Source organism: Anguilla rostrata, chromosome 11, assembly GCF_018555375.3.
Source record: "Anguilla rostrata isolate EN2019 chromosome 11, ASM1855537v3, whole genome shotgun sequence".
Lineage (NCBI taxonomy): Eukaryota > Metazoa > Chordata > Actinopteri > Anguilliformes > Anguillidae > Anguilla > Anguilla rostrata.
The window spans coordinates 30,451,708-30,475,053 of NC_057943.1; the positions used below are offsets into that span (position 1 = coordinate 30,451,708).

At 41.4% G+C, this 23,346-nt stretch overlaps 1 protein-coding gene and 1 long non-coding RNA gene across 2 annotated transcripts in view; one reads left to right on the forward strand and one right to left on the reverse strand.

Annotated features, from left to right (window-relative positions):
* LOC135234582 (receptor-type tyrosine-protein phosphatase gamma-like) overlaps nucleotides 1-23,346 on the forward strand; it is a 292,580-nt gene that overhangs the window by 96,359 nt on the left and 172,875 nt on the right. The window lies entirely within an intron of this gene.
* LOC135234580 (uncharacterized) lies at nucleotides 14,771-17,657 on the reverse strand. Its single transcript, XR_010324139.1, has 2 exons — nucleotides 17,520-17,657; nucleotides 14,771-16,688 (listed from the first exon to the last, which is right to left on the reverse strand). It is a non-coding gene; the product is annotated as an uncharacterized LOC135234580 (long non-coding RNA).

Below are 23,346 nucleotides of genomic sequence, written 5' to 3' on the forward strand. Positions count from 1 at the left end.
TAATGGTCATAAGGTTAGACTGGAAAAGTTTTTAGGTGCTACAGCTCTCTAACCTTTTCATCTGCTAACAACTAAACAACTGCTGAAACAACCACACTAAAATTAATTCATAAACTTTACATTCTGGTTCTTGCTTTTGGCAGTGAAATCAGTAATCATTCTAAAGTCTTTTAAAGTTCTATAATTATTTTTCTAATCTTTGTCAGCATTATTATGTGAAGCAATACTGTTTTATGGTTATTGTAATTGTCATAATCTCAATGTTTATCATTATTATGAGTGGTTATAATGTCTTTAATGGTTGTGGTTATCGTCGTCATCATCATTGTCATTGATATTTTTATTGAGTTTATTGTTATTGGGGAGATGGTGCTAAGTGAAGGTTGCTTGGGGATATTCTGCAGATAGCAGGGCTTCTTAGAATCAGCTGATTTATTTATTCATTGTTTTTGTGTTCTTACTTTCCCCCTTTGTCACCTAGTTATCTTTAAGGAAGTAAATTACACAAATGCTTATTGATTTCTGCCTTTCCCCTAAATTAGTGGGATGTTTAGTGAGTAAACCTGTCTCTGTTAGCTTCGGCAAGTAGGCGCAACGGTGCTCAATCTACATCACTTTAGTGTCTTTGCTAAAAAGGTAGTAAAATATACACAGTGAAATTCATCACTGAAACTCAAGCTTTCAGAAGAGTGGGGGAGGGGTAAGACATAGATAAGGTAAGCACAATACGTGCCATAAGTCAGTGCAGGTATTATATGACTAGTTTCCAATCAAACTCCTTGCAGGCTGAGAACTGCTGGTTTTCCTCCCTCCCTTCACCTGGGAGTCAGGCGTGAATACAGTCTGGCCAATCAGTAGCACAAATTGTTCAGTTAATTACCTGGGAGAAAAGAAAACCAGGATTTGGATTTGAGGGCCAGCTTTGAGCATCCATGTACTTAAGGTTTATAAACAGGAACTTTCAGCGAGTGTGCACATCCGGAATATGAGTTATGAAGGACAGTTTATTTAAATCAGGGGTTTGAAACTCTGAAGCTGGAGGCTATTTTTAGCCCTCTCATCTGTTCACCAGCTCCCTCTGCAATGGCAGGAAATTAATTGTGCATGGCTTGGTCAACCTTACTTTTAGGCAGTACGCACAGTGCTAATAGTAATTTCTTCATGTTGGTGTATAGACAGAGAGCCCTAATCTCGCTCTCTCTACACATAGATTAGGGCTGTACCAATTAACACATTAATCGGTTCGATTAATCAGCTGAAGGTTTAATCGTCAGCTAATTTTAGATAAAAAGGTATCTGTCCTTTCAATGTGAAATTGTACATTTTAAATACGTACTGTAATGCTTTTATCTGGGAAAAGGGAAGTCTTGCGAAATCTTCAACATCCGAGTCGTTAAAGCTACTGGCATTTCATTGGCTAATGGTGTTCAGGGATACCGATTGCTTAAGGGGAATTTGCAAGGACAGTTTGGTTATAAAACAGATGCTGAAGAAAACATGACTGTAACAAAGTGAACTGTCTGCATTGTACTGTCCGCCTTTTGCATAAGGGTTGTGTGACTAGTTTGCAACAAGTAAAGCATTCTTTTAAGGCTACTGTTAATATGCAGATAACGGAACATGGTGATGGCAAACTTCCAATGACCCATCTGACTCAGCAAGACTGGCAGCACATAAGCTTAAGCAAGAAACTATAGGTTTTGTGTCAACTGAGTGTTTCAAAAAGAAAAGAACTTTACCAACTAAAATCGGAGTCTGCTTTGTGACAAATGCCAACCAATTAACATTGCCAAGGACAGGGGGTTATAAACAGCCCTACAGATAGCTTTGGATTCCAAAGAATATGTATATTAATTTGAATATTTAATGAACAGGTGTAAAGATTCCTGATTAATCTACTGATTAATTCAATGAATGGAAAGATATTAACCAACTGATTTGTTGGCAGCAGGGCACAAGTGTAACAGCTGCGCTTCTTGGCTACAAAGATGACTACACCCAGACCACACCATCTTGCATGTTTGAAGTTTCATCTCGCATTGAAGTTTCCTGCTGGCCTTAAATTACCTGCGTTTATCTCCAATGTCTCGAAATAAAGCAGAGCCTCTGTCCTACTCAGTGTCAGAGCTAACATTTTTTGCTGAGGTGGCTTCATAAAATATCAAGAACATACATTGATTTCTCAAGATGGGTAAGGGTACAAGAAACCAGGGGCCACAACTTTGCAGAGGTTCTACACTAAAAGGTTACATATGCACAAAATGAAGAAAAGTGTGTACAATTTATAAAACTGTACACCTTTTTGTTTGTGTATGTTCATGAGCATAGTGTTTCATTCCATTAACTCCCACAATTAACCATAAATGGTTAATGGGACGCCCCTTGTGAATATTATATGCATATCAATCAGCTAGTCATTCCAATGAATCGTCAGGGTTGGATGACCAGTTGCAAAAGTCGCAAATTGAAAAAGAGTGTAAAATCCAGACGCTCATTGCGGAGGAAGAGACCACACAGGTTATATTGTTTTGGTGGAAATAGTTGTGGTATAAGCAATAAAAGAACATTTGTGGAGTGGCAGCATGATACAGCAGCTGATCCATTTAGGAAATTTTAAAGAAGTGGATGGACATGCAAAGTGGATGCAAAGACACACAATGCACGCACAGGAAAGCATATGTGCCCATGGTAAATTTCAGAAAGTTAGACTACCATAGCCAGGAATTAATAATTGTTGCAATTAATTGTGTCATGGCACTAGCCTGTCATGAGACATTATTCAAAATACGGTATGATACGATAATACTTTGTCTGAGTAGGCCGAAATTTATCTTGCATCTTAAAGCAGCACAGTTTCACATAGGTGTACAAAAATGAAAGACAGATACATCGCCTCAAAGCATACAAATACATCCATGTACATATCTCCCTGATTAAACCCCTCACCATCAAATTGAAATCGTATTGTTGGACCTTGCATTCAGCATTCGAATGGATTCTGGGATAAATGAGCACTTGAATCGTATGCACTTGTACTGTGACATTCTAGACTGCTTCCTCCTGACAAGTTGAAACTGAATGTGACAGGTGGGAGGTGTCACCAGAAATATTATCATTTTTTGGACTGTGTCGATGCTTAAATATGAACTTTCAGTCAAATTCCAGAAAGACAGAAACTACTTGGGCCCAGATATTCCTCAGACAAGGGATATGATTATTAGAAGATTGTGTACTTTGATATGAAATGAAAGGAATTGAGTGAAATGGGGTCTGTGGGACATTTATCGGCATTTGAATGCTTTGCCATCGGCGTTTGCCGATTCCCACAGTCACCAAAATGTGTGTACGCATAGGGTCATAGTTTACGTAAATATAACGTTTTTACGTCGTTAGTTTTTTTCCAAATCTGCTTGGGAAAGTGCCGTACGCATCTTTTTGCGTTTATAAATGAGGCCCCAGTTCTCCATAATGCCAGAAAAAAGATGCACAATGCAAAATGTGGCTGCCTGAGTCTACTCTGCCTGTGCGGTTTTTATTTTTGGAGGTCAAAGTAGGTCAGGACTTGTCTGAATAATCCATCAAGTGCTGCCTTTCAAACAATATCAGAGCCCTGTGTCTGCATACCGTATATGTGCTATGAATGTTTCTTGGTGTTTGTTTCATATTATTATTTGAGATAAGCTCCTTATTGTCAGGGGATATGACCATTTTGCTGCTCATGTAACCAGTGTATCTCATACCTCTCATTCCATTACATTACAGGCATTTAGCAGATGCTCTTATCCAGAGAGACTTACACAACTTTTTTTACCATTTATTTATACTCTAACTCCCCCGAAGGCCCCAGAGACAAACCTGTCACCTACTGTAAAGGCGAAATCTGTGTTAGCTAAGGGTAATGTCATTGTTTCGAACCTGAGGGTTGCATCGCCAGAGAGTGTTGTCACAGGAACCTGCCGCACCTCACCGTGCTTACTAGCCAACTAGCCAAGCAACACCCACTACACTTCTGTGCTTTTCTTTGTCATTGCATCACATTTAGCACATCATTTAATAAAGAACATGACTGCCAATGTAAAGTGTGATTGTACTTATATTTATATATATATATTTATAATATGACAAGTTAGCTGTCTTTTTATCCTTTTATTGTGGCATGGTTAGCATTTGAGGTATTTTGATTGCATTGATGACGAATAATCAAATTCTGTGTAAACTCATTTGGAAGGAAAAGTAGAAAGATGGGAAAGAAGCTCTGTTAAGCATCTGTTGTTTGTACAGCCAGCACCGGGCGTTGCCCTCTACACCAAAGGTGTGTGGCACTGGTGCAACTATGAGTGAGTACAGTATACATGGAAGAGAGGGGGCAATGAGAGGGGGGAGAGAGAGAGAGACAGGAGGTGGACAGGTGTGATGATGTGATTTTTCCTGATAAACCCAAACCCAACAGTAATGCCTTTCAGACCATAAATGTCACAACCGGAGGCAGAGGACTCGTCGTATACACACACACACACACACACACACACACGCACATAAAAGGATTTTGCGCTCTTTAAGAGCTGATCGGAGAGAACGTTCGGCAATGGAGCCCAATGCTAGCGGCCCCAGGCTCAGAGTCATTGTTGTCGTCCGCTATCAGAGCTCGGGGCTGATGTGCAGCTCGTACACTACAGCAACCGCGTGCGCTATCCAAGCTCGAAAACGACATCGTGAGAACTCGAGTCCGCGGGGCACAATCAGTCTTTCCTTATTAATCAGGTAAAATCAGGCTAGACCGGCCCCCTGGAAGGAGTGGGCTGAGGGGGGACGCTGGGGGAGTAATGGGGGGCAGAGCAGGCCGGATTCGGGGCTCGTGTAATGGGGGCCCGTGGGACCCAGAGCCCTGCCTCCTCCGACTCGCCGGCCCATAAATCAGCGGGCGAGGCGCCCCCTCAGCGGGGACCCTACGGGTGACCCCGGGACCGCGCCGTCTCCACGGAGACCGCGGGAGGCTCCGCTTGTTGCAGGGCGTGGCGTGCGTCTCGTCGCATTGCGATGCGCTGCGTTATGTTGCATTACATTCAATTTGTTTGTTTGCAGACGGCGTGTGAAGGGCCATTTGCAGCAGTTACCTTGTGCATACAATCCGTTTGTGCAGCAGGATGATTACGGAAACGCGATTCAAGCGCAATTCCCCATACTCTATACATCACGAGACCAGGACCCCAACTGTTAAGCCATGTCACAGATTTAAAACAAAGGACTTGACTGTTATTTTGTTCTTCTTTCTTTGTTATATCATGAATAAATCATTCATCATTAATAATGCATGCTAATTTGAAAAGCGTTGTAAAGCCTAACTTTATCCGCAGCTCGTAAACAGCCTCCGTGATGTTGAAAGGAGGATTCCTGCGATCTTTTCATGGACCGTTTTAAGAATGAGACCTTTGTTGTCCCGCTCATCACATACATTCTTTTATGGACAATTGCGGCTCCTTTTATTCCCTTTCTCCAGCCATTATAAAAACATCGGCGGGCGGAAGCCTCGCTGTGAAAATGGCCGGGAATAATACCGGCTGAAGGACCTCAGAGATTGCACCTATTGTTTTTCAAGGACAGCTCTTTGGTCTCCCATCTGTACACACACCTCGATGCGTGCGCCGGCATCAGAGAAGGCTTCTGCGAGTCTCCGATGACACCGCACGCACCCTTACAACTTCCTGCCTACATGCAAAGGAGAAACAAATAAGTCTTTAGAGCCTCGTTGCACCACATTGTTTCTGTCTTATCCCAGTGCTGCGGTACAGGGAGGAGGGAGTGCGGAATGTTCTAGTTGGACGCCCCAGCTGCATTCGGCGATTGGATGCACCCTGACCCCGGGCGGTCTTCAGCCAGGCCTCAGGAGGCTTCTGTGCCGGCAATTTCCGAAGCTCACCTGCCCTTCCGCCTCAGTGTATTCCAGTGTATTCTGTTTTCCCCTGTGCTCTCGTACCATTTTAACAATATCAGATTACGGTGCGCTTCTCCCTGGTGGATGGCTATGACTGGAAAAGAGGTCTTAGATGGTCAGTCAAGGTTTTTTTTGTGTGAAGGATGATTTTTTTTCTCTCTCTCTCTCTCTCTCTCTCTTTCCAAGGTCTTACTCTGTTTAAACAGAGAGGGATATATGCCAACACAGTGAAATGGTCAGTGTAAATAAACTCAGATTTTTAAGTATCTGACTAGGCAGTGTGAGAAGTGTGATAATTCAATAACCTATGAATAAAAAAACTAAAATATAAAAAAAATAAACGGGAACCAAAGCAATTTGCAAGACTGTGTAGTTCATCAATAACAGCAAAATATTTTCAAACATTGGTTGAGAGTTAACCATAAATAATATGTCAATTTCGTGAGTCAAATTTGTAATGTAGACTCGCTCATTATACTCCTCTCCCACTGTAGAGCTGGAACCAGACTGGCTCATTTATACCTCTTTTCCACTGTAGAGCTGGAACCAGGCTGGCTCATTATACCCTTTTCCCACTGTAGAGCTAGAACCTGGCTTATTCATTACACCCTTTACCCACTGTTAGTGTTGGCGCTGGTTTGGTCCTGTTAGAATTTAGAATTGTAACACAGGGAAGCATTTGATTTGAAAGTGTTTAATTGTTTTGGGCTAATGGACTGTTTTGGAGGACTTTCTTGCCCTTCTACCCACTCTGTGGCACTGCAGTGGCACTTTTCTGGGGCTGGAGGAATGGGACCAAAGACCAGCGATAAATTATACAAACCGCATCTAAATAATTAAGCAGAATCATTTAGTGGAGCAAGGGGAAAGATTCCTGGCTTGACCAGCCGTTAAATTGCCTTCGGACTGAACAAACAGGCCCTGATTGCACAAGGTCGCAAGTCTGGGTACGAAATTAGTATGGTGGCCTTTGGTCTGGAGAAGATTTGTCCCCGCTTTTGGATGTTAAATAGCCCCACGTCCAGGTCGTTTCTGCAGTAGAGAGACCTTTTATGAGCTCTTTTCTCAGACGTTTAGTTTTTTTCCCCCCCTCTTGTTCCTAGCATACACTATAGGATTTTTAGTTAAGATTTTGCAGCTTTTAAGATCTTCAGAAAATCCCCAGTCTTCTGCGTGTGCCCGCCATCAATGTTCGTTTAATGTGAGCTGATCAGAGACTCAATCACAGCTCTCCCAATCCTGTCTTAAGCTAGCCTGGGACTCTTGCGAGAACAACAAACCGATTGAATTTTATCACAAGTCTTTAGGCATGGCTCGTGCAGTGTGTGTCCTCTTGTGACCAAGACTGTGGCGACGCGTGTAGTGTGAGCATTCCTAGAATGTAAAACGGCAGCCATTTTTATAAAAGATGGTCATTAAATGTGTTCTTCCTTGTTTCGATTTCGTTAGGATTTTGAAAGTCGTGCAGTATACAAAAGACATTACTTAAATCATCTCAGAGCCATAGGATTCTGCAGAATGTCTGGCCGTGACTGAGTGACAGCACACCTTTTTCCAAGAGCTGTCTTTTTGACGAATTTCCGTCCCTTTTAAAGCTCCCATAAAACAATCGGTGGGTAAAAGCATGAATTTCAGGGCTTTCGATCATCCGCCTCAGCTGTGCTTGGTAAACTGAGGCATGTTTTTGAATTTGATAACATCACTCTCGTTTTACCGAGTGATAGATTGACCTCTGTCCATTACCGTGCACAGAATGCAGCACCTCTGTTTGCGAGCGACTAAACAAGTCTTGCGAGAAACGAATGTCTGATGCCCGTGCTTACGGCAAGCATGGAACACGGTCCGTGTGGAAAAACTTGAGAGTCTAAATCTATTCAGGATCAGCGGGGATTTGATTGACACTTTTGAATTCATAGAAGAGATGAATAAAGTGCTAAAGATTTTTTCAGGTTGAGTTTTCTCAGCAGTACAACAGGGCATAGGGGTAAGTTAGTTAAAAGTAAATTCTGCATTGATATCGAGAAGTATTTCTTTTACACAGAGAGTTGTCAATGCAGGGAACAGCTTGCCAGGGCATGTACTAGAAGCAGAGACCCTTGGGGTTAAGTCCAGCCCTGATGCAGTGCTGGAAACTCGATAGTCTGTAGATAAACAATGAGTCTAGACGAGCTCAATAGCCTGTTCCTGTCACTCTGTGTTCTTGTGTTTCTGGACTGAAAGTGGCTAAGGAGTCTAGTCTGTCCCAAGGCCCTGCACGCTCACCATTGGTCCCTGAGTGTCCTTGAGCCTCTCCGGTGACTCCCGTCCTTCCCTCATTACCCCCAATCCCCCCCCCCCCCCGTTCCCTCAGGCGTGCTTCAGCGCTAACAAGCTCCTCCTTGATTGGCAAGCGCTCAAGAGGTCAGCCATTAACATCCGGAGACAGAGGACGGGATGTTTGTCACTGCCTGCTGGAGGCCCGTGGCCGAGTTAGGAGAAAAGAGGGAAAATAATTGCAGGCGCTTTAATGGAGCGACTGCGGAAAAGTGAAAGGAGAAGGGACAGGAGACAGGTGAGGAGCGTTGACTAATAGGAGCCTTGAGTGATTCTGACAGGCCAGGTGACCAGGCTAGGGGATGCCTTTCCTTTCCTCTCTGGAGGCTTTCTAAAGGGTGCAAGAGATCCATCCCCGGTGCTGCCCGTTCCTGGACTGTCCACCGTGGAAACACTTTGTAAGTGAAATTTAGTGACGGAAGGTACGCATATTAATGCTGCGCTTGACAAATGCGTATTTCTTTGGAAAAAGCTACATTGAGTAAGCTGTGGTGTGAACATTTACTCATGCTGTTAAGTAGATGCTCTTCTCCCCACTAGTGACTAACACAGATTACATTTTTACATTTTTTGCAGTCCATTAATAAAGCTGGATATTTTTCTGCAGCAAATCAGGTCAGGCAGCTTGCTCGAGGGAACGAAGGCAGCTCCCCGGCTGGGAATTGACCCCACAACCTTTGAGTTACAAGCCCAGTTCCCCAACCGTTTTGCTACACTGTCTCCGAGTCTTGTTCCCAATATGATTCCTTACATAGTCCATGGGCAGCATTTCTTTAATAACACTCAAACTGTGCCTTGTTTTGCCTTAGTTTTAACTGTGTTATAACGTGTTTATAACCCATTTATTACAATAACAATAATAACCTTATTTATACAGTGCTTTTCATACATTGCGCTCAAAGCATCTTTCATCGAGAGCAGGGGGTGGCTGGGTGGTGCGGTGTCACCTCACAGCAAGAATGTATTGGGTTTGAATCCCAAGCCTTTCTATGTAAAGTTTGCATGTTCTCCCTGTGTCCATCCTCCGGGTACTCCGGTTTCCTCCCACCGTCCAAAGACATGCAGGTTAGCTAATTAGACATTCTAAATTGAACATAGGTATGAGTGTGTGAGTGAATGGTGTGTGTGCCCTGCGATAGATTGGCGGCCTGTCCAGGGTGTGTTCCTGCCTCTCGCTGGGATAGGCTCCAGAACCCCCCGCAACCCTGCCCAGGATAAGCGGGTATAGATAATAGATTGATGCATAAAGAACAGGCCAAAAGTAGTTGGAAGATGAAATAAAACAATAAAATTAATGTAAAGCGTGCATCAATGTGCAATGTGCATTTCATTGACCTCAGGTAAAGCATTCCAGAGTTTGTGCAGTTTGTACAGTAAAAGCACAATCTTTTGTTTTAACCTTGCAGAAAAAAAACTGCTGATTTGAGCTGCTTTTCCGGCTTGCAGGACAGCACCACCAAGTTTTATCATGTAATCAGGGGCCAAGTCATGTAGAGCTTAAATCTTTAAAATCTTATAACCAATTGCAATTACTACTCAAAGGCAGTGTAGGGAGGCCAAGACAGGTGCTATAAGTCATAACAAGCCACTTCTCCAGATCTGATTTCCACGCAGGTTTGATGTTGTCATTCACACATTTTTAACCGTCATGCATTGCAGCAAGAGCAGTAATGAAATGCAGAGTTTGTTCCTCACCATTTTTGAGACGCAGTGCGACTCTCGAGGTGAAATAATTTCTCTCTACCTCTCTCACTCTGTCTCACCTGTGAATGGAGCTCGGATACAAAAAAAAAATCTGGAAAATCACCATTCAGATGCAAATGCTCTAATTATACTGAGCCATGTGGTACTGGATGGATTTGCAGAGGTGGGAGCCTGTTGAAAAGAATGGCATGCAACAGTCACGATTTACATTGTGTTTGCTTTACAGAGGGAAGGGGAAAAAAACTCAATTAAAGAATAAAAATATAGATGAAAACGTGTTAAACAATGCCCTGGCTTATTTAGATAATGTGAGAAAAGTAGTAGGGGAAACTGCGGGAATCGAGGCTTTTTTCGAGAGGCGCGTGAGAACGATGATTTCGCGGCGTGTGACGTGACGTCAGCTGTCGGTTGACGGTGGAGGGAGCTGATGCTGCACTGCAGTGGCTTTGTTTGCTGAGGCTCTTGTTGGTATGAAGCAATTGCCCTTGGGTGGACACAATTAATGTACCATTACTAATCAGGATTGTGCTCTGTCAGTGCGCCGAGTGGGAAATTTGTCCTGAATGCATGAGCGGACGCCCCCGTCGCCGTTTTTAAAATGAGGAGAAAATGTCCGCCGCGCACCTCGGCGCAGTGTGCTTCGGACTAGATGTGTAACGGGCCGGGGGAAGGACCCTATATTTACGGCTGTCTGCTTTGCGCCTGATTGAAACCTGCGAAATCGATGCGTGGCTGTGTGCGATGTCGCCTCTTCCAGGGTTCGTTTTGCAAGGAGGCGTCCTTTGGTCGTCTCAGGCGCCGAATCCGGTTGGGTGTAGTGGAGTTTTCAAGGGGAGGCACATGAACAGCTACCACGGAAATGTGATGTTACCTCTGACTGAGCAATAATTTTGTGATCTGTGTCCCTTGGTTGGGGACTTTGGTCATTAGATCATCTCTTGTTTTGCGGTATAGAGCAACTGGCAGGAGGGACGGTGCTTTGCAACCTGTAGCAGACCTACCCCTGTTACCAGGGCCAGGCATGTTCGCATATTTATATAAGGTCTTTTTTGTAATAATAGACTGGAGCGATTGGGATAAGTTACAGGTTGACAGACCATAGGAGCATTATTAAAACCCCATTGGTCTCTTCAGGGAGGGTCAGTCGGTGAGAAGAGCAAATGGGATTAGCTTCTGTTCCACACCCGTGTGAAAAATCTATTCGCTCTGGCACTTGTGTTTGTCTCATAGCCTCAGATCTATGCAATGACATTGACATGTGTGAATTTAAGTGTGAAGAACGCAGGTTCTTGTTCCCCATTGTTTCTTTTTGATTAATGCACTCTGCAAGTGTTTGTTTCAAGACCCGTGAAAAAAATGCTACATTTTTCCACAAAGTTTTCCTGTTTTTGTGGTCAAACTGTCACATTTTTAATTAGAAACCTGTAAGAGCTATGTTAACAGTGTTCAAAAATTAATTTCTGGAATATACTCATAATTCTTTTTTTCTACTGTCAGTAAGTGCTATTAATCTTATTGTAATGTCTGTAACACGTGGGCGACTTTCTGAAGGATTGTGAGGAAAAACAGAACTGCAGCAACTCAATTGTGTTGAGTGTTGTTATTTATTTATTTCCCACTGCTGTCTATAAATGAAATGCATTGTTTCTATTGTAACCAGGTTTTCACAATCCCATCCACATTGTGATGTGCAGTCTTTGACTTGAAACATTAATGGAACGCTACAAACGTAGACAGGCAGACATACAATAGGATGGATTTGCTGTGAGAACTTGACAATGGAGCACTGAAACATGTTGTTCTTCCCCCTGGCCTGGTATTTGTGGAGGTGTTTACATCCGCTGACAATGAAAGTAAATGAAAAAATAATTTCTTTTGAAGGCTGACTCAATCAGTCCCTCTGAAATTGCACAGAATGTGAAGGCAGGAAGAAGAAAAGGGAAAAGTTTGCTCACGCTCGTTCGCGTTATTTTCTTGCTGCAATCAGAACCTCAACGGAATTGGAGTCAAATCAGCTGCTGAACACAAATCATAATGAGAGAGTTTGCTCGCTGGATCATCCTGTTAAGGTGCTGTTCCAGTGCAAGAATGAGCCTCTAGACGGGTATCGACTATGGCTGACAGCCCAACAGGGCAATGCACCACTGGCCCTAGTGTATTGCTCAGGGGTGGCAAGGCTTCAGCCGACATGACCCCCGCTAGTTGATTGCATGCCTATTAATGAAGTGTCTTCCTCTGACTTATGTCTGTATGTCTGTGTGAGCTCAGCTATCAAACTATGGTGTGAAGGAGCAGCAGTTGATATTACGTTTCATGGAAGAGTTGGTATTATGTTTCATAGAAGCTTTTCTCCTCCCTCCTGAATGGATAGTGGAGGTAGCAGCAGTGAACACCGATGTGTATACGATTGGGCATTCCAATGTGGGAAGAAAAAAGGAACAAGCATAGAAAAAAAGAACATCATGCTTTAGCTGTGAACTTGTTATAGACATTTAATGATATTTTCGGACCTGGATTTTGAACTTTCGACTGATGGATCGCAGGGAAGTTTTTAGGCTTTGGTCCAAGTTTTGGGTGACTAGGGACCCTGATGTCACACTTTACCTACATATTTGTACGTCACATTTTCAGAATTTTCTTCTGTGATTTTTGCCATCCAGAAACATTGGGAGAACTTGCATTCACCATTGACCCCTTGTGAGAATTTGTACAATTCCTTGGTCATTTTTTCATGCACGGTGTTGGCCAGGGTTTGAAAAAGCAGTCCATCTGTTCTAGTTCAGGAATGAAAGTGACAGCTGGTAGGCCACTCACCACACCTGCAGACCATAACAATGCAAATGCTAATCTCCGGTGTGTTTCGACGTCAAACTAATAAGAGAAGACTGGCATGAATAGCACTTGCATGTATTATGCGTTATTAATATTCACAGTTGGCAAAAGTCAAACAGTTGATGTACATTAATGCTGAAAGTCACTTTGAAGGCCAGTTGTTCATTGCTAATGTAAACTGACAGTGAGGCTATTGCAGGGGCTCTGGTTTTACTGTAGTGCGGAAAGCACTGGCCAGGTTTTCGATTGCGACTGCATTTCGATCTCCGCCCACATGAAAATGCTGCAACCACTTGTGCTGCCTTCGTGGTGGGCCAGATGGCTTCCATTTTAGTAACCAGTGCTAAATTACCATACAGAACATTCAGAAAGGTCCCGCCCCTTAATGCATTTCATAAGATGAATCAAGCTGGAACTTTCCAGCTTCAACGACTGTTGAACTGATAGTTTTATGAGTACGAAGCTGATTGTCTGATGGGTCTGTAGAATCTGTGGTGACACAGAAATCTTGTCCATAATCTTTGTAAAAAAAAGTTTACTCTCATAATTTCGGAAGGCTGTCATTAGACTGTGATCTCTGCAAAGCAGCACCAACAGGTACAAGAAAAAAAACAAAATAAAAACTAACTAATGTAACTTGACTTCAGTTACATTAGTCCACGTGTTTCAGTGACTGGGACTGCATCGTACATCAGGCATCCTCACTGAATTCTGTGCCTGATTGCATGCCCAGTCCTCTGCCCACCTTTTCTGTCTACAGTAGAGATATTCTGATCAATCCAAACTGATTTAGGAGGAGATGTTGAAATATTACAACACCTCTATGGCATTGCACTGATTTAACATTTGTACAGAAAAGCGACCGCTTTTCTGAAATGCGCCTTGGTTTGAATGACAGAGCACTGTACCCGAAAAAAAAAAAAAAAAACTCCCTGAATTCCTTTCATATTCAACAAAGCTCTGCATAAATCAGGAAGGTCCAGGACAATCAACGGTGATGGTGAGAATTTATGTTATGTTATGCTTTAATGGCAAAGATTAATTTGTCCTCATTGCTATTATTGTAATTTAGAATTCTCCAATTTGCATCATTTTACAATTTACACCGTAGATCGAAATTCAGCTTGGATAAATCTTATCCTTTTAACCATTTTGCACAGGAAACTGAATTGGTTTTGGTTCTGTTGTGCTAAATACAAGAATGAGCAATGGTAATTTCCTGTGAAAAGACATATTTACCACATAGTCTTTCAGGACAGAACTGGTGTGCGTCACCTGCATTGATGTCACTCAATTAAGCCTGTTTTCCATGTTTCATTTTCTCTAAGTTGTATCATATGGAATTTATAGATTTTACGTGGTTTTATTGATCTATTTAAGGGTTGTTTAAACATGATGAGGGTATTCACACTTAAATGACATCTTGACATCTGCCATGCTTGTCACAAAATAAATAGATTTCTGTCAGGAATGGGCCAGAGGGCTCTATTTTATGGAATCAATGTCGCAGGCCATGTGGGTGCTCTCAGTGGTGTTACGTATCGATGCACTGGGCGTGGTCACTGAACGTTGGTATTTTTGTGACCAGAGGTGAGGAGCGCACAGCTGAAAGCGCACAGGGGTGATGTAAAATGGGCTGAATATATTATTAGTGGGTGTGTTGCAGTCAGATTCTGTCGTAGCCAATCATATTATCTCTTTTCATTCCCTTTAAGTGCCGTGCGCTTTGTGCACTGGTGTTCTGAAAATTTCTATGGTCTGCCACTGCCATGGAAGACAAGGATATACTCATCAGAAGTTTGTTCCAAGATGTTCTTGTGAAGTTATAATGAATCTCATAAATAAGAGAAATTCATTCAAATTGTCAAAATTTCTATTAAACATTGCTCGAACATATATTTATTTTGTCCCAGTTTTAATTTCCCAGTAAACCTGTAGCTAAATAGCTTAAATTCACCATGGTATTACTAAGAAATTATGACAGCAGCATCTTGAAGTTTTATTTAATGAAATAAAACCAGGGAAGGTCACTGCAATGAAATGACTCCGTATCAACTGTTGGTCTAATGAATGAAAAATATAATGCACAAAAGCCCATCATTAATTCACAACAATGGCATGGCTTACTTAAACCAAACTGAAAGGACTGACCTTTTTTTAGAGCAGAAAAAGCCTCTGGGTGGCTAGCAGGCAGTTGCCACTTCCATACGTTGCAGGCAACTTTCTCCTTGGTTATTATTTTGTCTCCACAGAAGCCATAATACTTCCAAATGGCACTCCTGAGGTGCAGTGGAGTGTCGATTTTTCTTGGCTCCTCCATTTCAAATGTACAGCTTACAAGCTATGTGGATAATACAATGTGACCCACACATGAATTTTATTTTTAGGCGACTTAATAGTGTAACTAATGCAGATAATGACATGTAGCTTGCATGTACCTGTTATCTTAACTACAGTCACATAATTAAAATGAAAAGAAAGTTCAAGTTGTGTTTGTCATTCTTCTCATTACAGATGGGTGTAACAAACAGAATAGAATACAGTGCCAGTACGACTACAGAGCAGTATAAGAACAGCCATAAACAATTAAAACTGGAAATACAACAATTAAAATGATGAAAAAAATAATAATATGACAATGGACAATAAATACAAAGTATCACATTGGACAGCATATGATCCGCAAAAAACCGTTGATTGTCCTTTGAATAGGCTCTGACCTTGCAGGCATTGAATGGCTAAGCCCCAAAATGAGCAATTCACTGAATGCTGGGCTGCAACTTGTGCCGTAGACCTGGTCTGACCAGGTGGGCGGTGCCAGTGTGAATCGCAGACTATGCTGACACAAAAATCACAATGAGCTGCGCCGAAATTGCAGTGTGCAGATCGATCTCGCCTGACACACCTCCAACAGCAGCTCTTCGCCCGCTTCCGTGCACGGCGAGCCAAGAAATTACCAAACTGCTCGGCCTCGTCAAAATCCATGATGAAAATACCACTTCGCCAGTACGACGGCTCGCTACACGCCATGCGCTGGCTGGTAATAGAGCTCTGAAGCTCAGTGTGTCCTGTGAATGAGCAGTGCGATGGGAGCTCTGCATGAAGACGATGCATGTCATTTGTCCTGTTGAGACGTGCCATCCACATCCTTACTCAATTTTGGTGTTTCCCCAAGAAGTTGTATTTGGACAGAAAGTCATTAAAATGTAAATGAGACTTCTGGTACGAAGTGAGAAAAGGACTTCTGGGATCATCAACTTTAGGCTGGCCAGCAAGTTCATATATTCCCTTTAAGTGTGTCATAAATTTAGCTCTAGAAAATTTCCTCAAAGTCTCTCAGTAACACCCCTGGCATTATAGCTAAAACGATAATAAAGTAAGTTTTCAGTTTCAGCAAGTCTTGATTAAAAAAAAAAAAATTGAAGTATACTATTTTACACTTTAGAATACTTGAAGTAAATTAAAGCTTATATAAATATGCTTCAAGAATGCTGAAGTATCCAATTTTTTTCACATGAGACAACACAATCTGCTTGAACTTGAATTGCCATTAAGTTGATTAGTTATAGTTTCGGATCCACAAGTCTCTGAAACAAACCTTTTTTTCTCCACAGAGATAAATCAATGTTTATGCAGGAATACAGTGATTGAGCTCTGCAGTAGTGGTCATGCACATGACAGAGCATTCCTTAAAAAAATCCATAACATCATTTGTGCCAAGATGGTGGATCTTTGTTTTTGCTCCTGTGAAATTGTTTTTTGTCCAACAACTCTGAGGTTGATTTCTGCATAGGGTGGAGTCTAGGCGGTGTGAACTGAGGTGGAATCCAATAAGCAGAATTGGATATTCAGTATTTAGTGCGCCTCAGCTGAGTTCTCAGATGGTAGCAAAGCTGGTGTCCGTAGCCTGTGAAAGAAACATTGACAGGGTATGAAAAGTGTTTGATTAGTACTGGAGAGCTACGTGACCCATGCCTTCCACAGGCAGAGGAGATTCGGAATCCATTTTGGACACACAGTGAAGGAACGTGTGTGGAAAGATCAGCCTGTTAGTGCCTTGAGAATGAACAATTCAATGAAGAGGACCTTATGCTCTGACAAAGAGTACATTCTTAAGTAAAAAAAAAACTCCCCAGAATACATAAGTGAAAACATACTGTATGCCTGTGCCATTATTTCTAAGTTGAATTTAACAGTATGCTCATTGCAGTGTTCTGTCAATTTCTCAACAGCACATCCTTTAATTATGCCTATACAGAGCCGTCCAATACAAAACTCCCGTAGATATCACTTTGCACATAACATCCCTGTTAAGTGAAGTCTGCTGACATCACAGCCAGTATAGTACAGTTTACATATTTTTATTAGTTTGAGCACTTGTCAAATCCTTTTAAATAAAATCTAAGTCCAGTATGTTTTACAGTAGATTGTCTGGAGGTCCTGTACCAAGTGTCTTGGTATGGAATAATTTAACCACATGGGGGCCAGAAAGTGTCTTTTTGGAACTTCTTGAGAGAAGCTCAACACAAAGCAGAAGGGAGATGTGGATGGCCTTCCTGTCCTACCGAGTGGCAGTATCTTCCCTGTGCTAGGGCAGTATGCAGACACCAATTCATACAAATACATGTATATGCATAAATGAGACACTGTGGCATTCTCATTCACCAAAACTTCTCTAGTGACAATACTGAGTGAAACTTCCCTTTTTTTTCTTGTTATTGAAATGATGTTTTCCTACCTTCCCATTCCAGTCTTCAAACTTCAAGTAGGAGACCATTGACAGCTCGTTTGGTTAGCCGTTGAGCTGGTTAATGCGGTGCAGAAAAAGTGCATTGCTAACAGCCCGATGAACATTACACGGTTTTCCCTGCTGTGTAGTAGCTCTGGAGTCTGCTCTCTGAAGCAGGCGGGGCTTCTGTTCAAGGGGCCCGGAGAGGGGGGTTGCTCCAAGTTCAACATGAAGTTTTCTCTCATTACCCAGATCGTGTTTGAGAGCCCGTTCTCCAAACAAGGGCTGAAAGATTATTTTTGCTGGCCTCAGGACATCAGTAAATGTTCTAGCCAACTCCCCGGTAAAGGAAACCGTTTCTATTAAATTCTACAGGATGGAATATTAGATAACGAGGGAAAGCGATATTTTGGCTCGGACTGGCTCTCGATCGCTCTTAAGCAATTAGAAGTGAACGACTGTTTGATTTGGCATATCCTCACCTGTTCTGGATGTCTGAGAGTGGGACACAGCAATGAGATATGGTCCAGTGTTGTGCTGGAGGGTTGAGGGCTGAACAAACTCGGATGCTTGTAAAGTCTGGCCCTCTTGCTGTTGTGCTACCTGAAACCAGGGGCCTGAGATAAGTTATGGAATGTCACCATGCAGATTTTACATCTGTCTATCTACCCAATGTATTTTTCTCTTCTGTGTTTTTAATTTATGATGATAATCATGAGTATCAAATTATCATTGTCTATGACTATTATTATTATTATTATTATTATTATTAGTTCTGAATCCCCAATACTTTTTTATTCTATGGCCAAAATCAGGAATATTCAATCCGCTGCAGTACCCCACAGTGTGTCCTCATGTGCCTTGAAGAATAAATATCCATTGACTTAAGCGGCCAAATCAATTTCAGCTCATAGCTTTTTAAGATGTTTCCACTAGTTCCGAGAGAGCCTTGTTTGAGGGGAATTAAGGGCCAGCTTGCCAGTGCTGTGTGCGCGTATGCCATCCAACTATATAAACAATGTGATTAGCGAGCAAAGGCTTGTGGTGGGAGCTTCACATTTATTACATCTAATATTTGAATTTTCTGGCTGTTTCTGTTGTAAATGAGCTCTGTGGCTAATGAGGTAATGGCAGTCGCTGTGCAAAATATAATCTTCTGCTGGCGGGTCGTGACCCAGTTAGTTTTCTGGGCCTAACTTCCACTGTTCAGACAATAGACATTTGGTATAAACGCAGGCCTGCCGTTCCACTGTTTGAGGAGTTCCTCCAATAACGATGTTGCTTGGATCAGCCAGGGTAGTGATTGGCGGGAATCTGCAAATGGTTCCCTGTAATGACTGAGCACATTATGTGTTCATTCATTAATATAATACCACTGAGGTATTAGTGCTCCACGCGGCAGGACTCTTCAAATGTGCTAAAAGTTCTGATGGCTTGAAAGCTTCTCACTCACTACTGGAAGTGACACCTTTTTTTACCGCATTGCCATTACTATAGGAGCCACCTGCACTTCTATATTATTTGCCTATGTTCCCTCTAATTTAACTGAAATGTACTGAAAATAAATTAAAGTAAAATATATGATCAAGATACTGCAACACGTCCTAAAATATGGGCAAATATACAAGTACCATCACCTAGATATTGAAGTACATTATTATATTTTAAAATACATTGCTTTGAAATGCACAAGTTGTTATGTACTCAAAAATATGACCACATATTATATTACAATGCATTTCTTAGTGACGCTAGCCAATGGATTGATGCGTATTTGAAACAAAGGGCGTTACAAAATTTCTGTTTGGACAATTGGCTCAGAGAAACAAAAGTAATTATTTCGTTGTGGTTCAAGTCAGGGTTATTGCCCTTTGTAATCTTAAAAAAAGCTCAGGATATCTACGTTTATTGAATGCAGCGTATTTTTTTCTGTATTTTATTTTAAAAAATGCAGAATCCTGCATTAATGCGACCAGTTTCTGTAAGGGCTACCTCAAGTATCTGCCACCATGTTGTCTTTGTGGATACTCCATTCTCGATGCCCTGGAGTTAGTTGGCCCACTGCTTAGCGTCTCACCAGCTCCCAACGGTGAACAGTGCGACTCAGTCCCTGGTATTTGTATGTTGTGTGGTCAGCAATGGTAAAGCCATGCATGACGAATACCGAACAGCCGCGCTGATCACGGAGCTCAGTGCAGGTTTCCACATCAAGCAGCACTTCCACCTCAGATAAGCCTTTAGCAATCGCAGCGCTGGTAGTGCTTTCCATTGTGCTGCTGTTTAAAGGTGTCTGACTGTAGCCTCACATGGCGTTCTGTTTCTCAGTTACATGCCGAGAGAGATATCACCCTTTACTGAGCTAGTGATGCTCAACGTTGCTGTAGTATTTCACTGCCACTCCTAGCATTTCTTAAAATTGCTTATAGTATGACACTTGCTAAGCCTGCTATTGGGTTAGAGCTCTTAATCATACGATCATATTAAAAATATAAAAAAAATAAATAAAATGGATAGCTCGATGTTAATCTTGGGATTTATCCTATAGGGGTCAGATGAACAGCTTAATGAACATGTTCATTAACATGTTAATGAACATCTGTTTGATTCCATTCCATTCTATGGTCTGCTTCTTTATGTGCTTTAGAAAAAGACTGTCAGCATAATAAATAATACCTGTCAGGAGAGATGACGTACACTTTCAACACATTGAATGTAAAGTATTGAATGATTTTAATACTTAGAAATATACACACACAAAAGGGTTAAATTACTCCCATTTTGACTCTTGTTGGAGGCAGCCGGTTTGGTTTAGTTAGTGAATAAAATTCAGTGTTTTAACCACATTTGTTGGCTGAGAGTATCACTACTGCTCTCTCATACATTTACCTTGGAGTGTTAAACTGTGGGCAGGATTAATTTATTTTTATGTTTTATTATTCAATTTCCTCCTTGGCTACATCTTGGCAAGTATACCATCTCAAAATTGGAGCCAATCTTCTGACTAGAAAATGTTTCTCATTTCAAGGCTGTTGAAAAATGTAATCTTAAAAATGTAAGGTTCTGAAGAGTACATTTTCTCTTTTTTCCATAAGGAAAAATGCGCTGCCCACTATATTTAGAAAATGTATTTATTTTTCTTTATTTTCTTTATGGTTTCTACTTAAGAAATTGATCTTCTGCATTATTTTTTGTGATACATTTGAAAATAAGAACATGTTTTTTTCGTAACTCATTCTCCAGTTGATGCTTCAGTTTACGGTTTCCCAGCCGATGGGCCTCGCTCTCCCGTGCATGCTATTCTGCCTGGACAAAAATGAATTTATGGATTTTTTTGATCCCACTACCTCAACAAAGGACTATGAGAATTGGGAGAGGATTTGGTGTTAGTTTTCACGGGTGAGAGAACCTGATAGCTTCAGTGCACCGCTTTAACAAACGTTTAGCCCATTAGTAGGCACATTTAGAAATTTTATGTTTTTAATCAGTTTTTTTTTTGGCCAGATCAAAACAGAAAAACACATCTACTCCCCCGGCAATATACATACTGATAGAGCTATACCATATAACCTTTTTCTGTTTGATTTTCTTTTTTTTATATTAGTCTTATGGGAGGAATTTTTGGTTACAAGAAGTTGTATAAAAATAATGTGTAAGTCATTTTAAGTTGTTTAAGCATTGATTCAGACGTCTCAAAATGGAATGCTTAAAAAAAATAAAAGCGTAATTTTTTTTATTAAACCATAGGTGTTTTTTTTTGTTTTTTTAGAAATATATATAAATGTGTTTTTGTGGGTGAAGAACGTGTGAGCAAATACATTCAGAATACTTCTACATATATGAAATGAATAGAGTGAAATTAGGAGAGACAATATTTTATAATGTGGCAAAGAAAACGTGTCATTTCTTTTCTTATTCCATGACAGTGTAGCCATGTTTTTTTTTAAACAATATACTGAACAGTACTGAGGTGCATTTATTCATTCTGTTCATCTTAATACATACTGTAATTGCATATTGTATTTGCTCTGTAAGTTATTTCACAAAGTTTTAAATTACTTTTTATTCATCCATATGATTCATTTGTCTACCTGCAGTATAAGTTGTGGATTACAAGTTCATCAAGAATGTCCTGGAATTGAGTGCATTATTTAACCTAAACCATAAACAATCCTAAGAAAATGCTTTGCAGCTTTTCATTAGGCTGACATTTATTGCAGAGCACCTCTGTTTGAAACAAGAATGAAAATTATGGAAAAATTAATTATAAAACTAATCAAAATTTCTCATGGGCAATGCATTTATGGGAACTGATTATTGTAATATGAAGCTAGAGGGGTCCAAAACTGAAGACTAAACAAAGTTTTTAATAGGGATTCAGTTCATTTAAAGATGTGCAGTGCAGGAGTCTTGCATGGAAATCAAGTTGTGCTTAGTTGCTTGTCTTTATTGCACTCTTTCCCTGAATCTCATCATATAGGAAGTGGTCTGACAATGCACACAAGCAAGTTCATAGGGACGATCGAGGACTACAAACCCCATTCATAGCGTGCTTTTCAAGGGCACCGTACAGTTTTGCAAGGACAAAGTTTTTATTTGTCACACTACCGAGGTGTGTGCACATGTTTGCAGGCATGTATGTGCATGCATTTCTCTGCGGGCATGCATGCACGTGCATGTGTTTGCAGTCGAGCCTGCGCATTTGTGTGTTTGTGGGCAATCAGGAGCATGCATGTGTTTGTGTACAGTATACATAGGCCATTTTTGTATTTACACAATCCATTGCATGCGCGAGAATGCACTCTACGTGCGTGCATATATAAGCGCACACTGAGAGAAATCTCTGTAGGACAGAATGAGGCAAAACTCCGTATTGCAGCCGTGGTTGTTTGTCAAGTCGCAGACAGACCTGTGGGAACTGGGGATGCAATGCAAGGATTTCACCCGAACGGCAAAAATAAGAGATGTCTGTGTCTGGCTGATAAGGACCCGGAGGTCACCACTCCTCCACTCTCCTGTTGCAAAAAGAGCTACGTCACATTTCAGCACCAATTAGAGGGCCTATAATCCGGAACAGGCACCCCTCCCATTGCATTGATCCTTCCCTGCTCAATTTTAAAACTCAGCCAAACAAAATATTTGCTCAGTGAGAATTAGGGCCAGCCACCTGTTATTTATCATTATTTATTCATATATTAGACAGTGATTTTTTTTTAAAATAATAGGATCAATATATTTGAATCATTTTTTGTGCTTTCTCATTGTTGCTAATATGTCAATGTTCCAGCACATATGAAATAATATTTTTGTGTTGCTTCAATGATTGCATGCTGATAATCGCACAATATTGGGAGTCCGGCACCAGCCCCCTTCTAGGCTTCCATGAACGTCATTGCACATTGATTGAAGATTAATGTCTTCTTCTTAACCTGCTTCATGGGTAAATAGAAAAATGTGAAAAATGAATTCATGGATAAAAGCCTCAGCAGGGGCTGGCCTCCCATGAAGGAGGTGCAGAGAGAGATGCTTACTGTACGCCCGGCTGGAATTTAGCACCTCTGTTTGCTCAAACCAAAGGGTTCATCTGAAGGGTCTGTCCCAGGGCTCCTGGGGTTCCCATTTGATCCTGAAGGGGCTAATCCAGACTCATGGTGTCCACGAGCTGCCATCCCACACTGCCTTGTGAATTTACAATTTTCATGTACGGTATTTTAGCATAAATTACCATACATTAAACAGATTCTGCGTTTTAACATTACATTGCTATGAAAGTTACAAGGGATGTGCACAGACCGTAGGCAGGGATCCTCTGTGGGCCCCCTGCTGCAGTGTACGGTGG